Source organism: Cicer arietinum, chromosome 2 (assembly GCF_000331145.2).
Source record: "Cicer arietinum cultivar CDC Frontier isolate Library 1 chromosome 2, Cicar.CDCFrontier_v2.0, whole genome shotgun sequence".
NCBI classification, from domain to species: Eukaryota; Viridiplantae; Streptophyta; class Magnoliopsida; order Fabales; family Fabaceae; genus Cicer; species Cicer arietinum.
Window position 1 is genome coordinate 12788139 of NC_021161.2, and position 2859 is coordinate 12790997.

The following is a 2859-nucleotide window of genomic DNA, read 5'->3' on the forward strand; positions in this document are numbered from 1 at the left end:
TTTTTAATTATTTAATTGGCCAAAATTTTTTTAATTAAATTAATTTGAAGCGGTAGTTGATAGAGTAGTGTTTAAAAAACAGTTACCTTCAAAAAATGAAGTAGTCGTGGTGTAAGGTCGTGATGTAATTGAAGTTTAATTTTATTCTTAAAAAACAAAATATGCACGATGAAGTATTATTTCTATTAATAGAAACTTGATATAGTCCTAACACTTTATTTGGCTGACACGTGGCAAACTTGCCAAATTATCATCTTTGCTTTATTATAATGTATAGATTAAATACTCATTGAATCATATTGTTTTCGATTTTTCATAATATTTATCATTATGCTTCATCTTTTATATATAAATATTTATTTATTTGATTATACTCCATCTTTTATATATAAATATTTTGATTTATTTGATTATACTCCATCTTTTATATATAAATATTTTGATTTGATAATTATAGTATGATTATCACAAAAATATTTTTTTATTAAATCCAATTAATTTTTTACAATTAATTTTTTTATTGAGATGATTTACAATTAATTACATTTTTTTCAATTACAATTTAATTGCTCTCTATGAATGAAAATTTTAATTGAATATTAAATCCAATTGATTATATTGGTTATATCATTATATTTTGACTTTTGAATGTCGTCATTGCATATTAACTATATTATTATTGTGATTTTAATTTAATTTGTTCAATTATTCATAACTTTAAGAAATGTTATTCGCTTTAAGTAACTATATTGACTAATTATATATTATTCGCTATAAGAATGATGAATCTGTCAAAATTTGAGTTTGAGACTCTTAGACATTTTGAAAAAGAATTATTTATCTTGAACTCTAGATGTTGAAATTTATTTAGATGCAAAAGGTAATATAAATATTATCAAATAAGGGAATCAAAATCTAATCAGCAAAGAGGCAAAAGCTATGATATTTCTTTGTCACCATCTTCACATAGATCTAAAAAATAATATCTTAAAAGATCCACTTGAGCTTTGGAACATTTTAAAATAAAGATTTTAAAATAGTAACAATATATAATTATGTGGTATTAATAATCACTTCTCAACTGTTGTGTAGAGAAAACATGACATATGAGGATATGTTAGAAAAAATATTATCCACTTTTCATTCATCTAATGTGCTCCCGCAACAGCATTATAGAGAACAGGGGTTTAAGAAATATTTTGACTTGATTTCTTGTCTCTTTGTGCTCGAGCAACTGCTCCAATCCTAGAAGTGAATGTAGTAACACACGATCACCATGAGAAAACTCATGGTCTTGGTCGTTTCGTGGTATTGGCCATGGTTGTGGTCATTACTATAACTGTGGAGAAAATTTCAAGAACTAGTTTTTCACCAAAAGAGAAAAGATATTGAAAAGAATGAAAAGGGAAAAGGGAAAAGGTGGACATAATAGTAAAACTAATGAAAAATTATGTTATCATTGTGGAGGCAAAGGTCATTGGTCTCATACCTATCATACACCGAAGCATCTTGTTGAACTTTATCAACAATCACTCAAAAATAAAGGGAAAAAGATCGAGATTCATTTTGCTTACAAAGATGGTGATTTTGATTATGGTGATATTGATCCTACTCATTTAAATAATGGTGATTTTTTGCTAATCCTAAAGGAAAAAATTGACGACCTTATTGCAGATGGAAGCGTCAAGAAATAAATTCCTTCTACTTTTATTATAATAATAACATAATTTATATTTGAATGTATTTTGAATTCACTATGTTATAGACACTGAAGTTTTATGTGTTATCAACAATGAAGTTTTAAATATAAGTGTGTTTAAGTCATAATGTTCTCTTTTAAATTTATTCTTATACTTCTTGCTTATTTTTATTAATATTAGATAAAATAAGTATTGATATTAGCATCAATGAAGATATTTGTCTCGCCAATAGTGCAACTACCCACACGATTCTCAAATATAAAATATAAAATATAATATATATATATATATATATAATATATATATATATATATATTTTTTAGTGAAGTGAGAAATTCATGTTAGTAACATATTTGGTACTACAAATATCATTGAAGGCTTCAGAAGAGCTAACATACTATTATATGGAGGAACAAAGTTACATATTGAGAACACATTATATTCCTCTAAGTCTCATAGAAATTTATCAAGTTTTAATGTTATTTGTCCAAATAGATACCATATTGAGGCAAGAAATAAAGAAGGTATTGAATATTTGTGTCTCACAATACATGATTTTGATAAAACATGTGTATTGGAAAAGCTACATGCATTTTTCTCTAGTTTTTACTACACTTACATTAGTTAAATTGAAGCACATGTAATTGTAAATAAGAAGTTTACAAATGATAATAAATTTTTCGTTTTGCATGATCGGTTCAATTATCCTAAGTCTAAAATGATGCGAAAAATAATTGAAAATTCATATGGTCATCAATTGAAGAACCAAGAGAATCTTTAGTCTAATAAGTTCTCATGTATCTCTTGTTCGTAGGAGAAGTTGATGATTTGACCATCCCAACAAAAGTTGGAAGTGAATCCTTAAATTTTTTAGAATGTATACACGGTGATATTTTTGGGCCAATACATCCACCATGTAGACCATTTAGATATTTTATGGTTTTAATTGATGCATCAACTAAATGGTCACATGTTTTTTTGTTACCAACTCCCAACCATACGTTTGCAAGATTACATGCTCAACTAATTCAAATAAGAACTTATTTTCTTGATTACCCAGTCTAAATATTACATGCTTAATGTTCTTGAGTTTTCATTTCAAGCATTTAACGAGTATTGTATGTCCACTGGGATTGATATTGAACATCTTGTATCACAT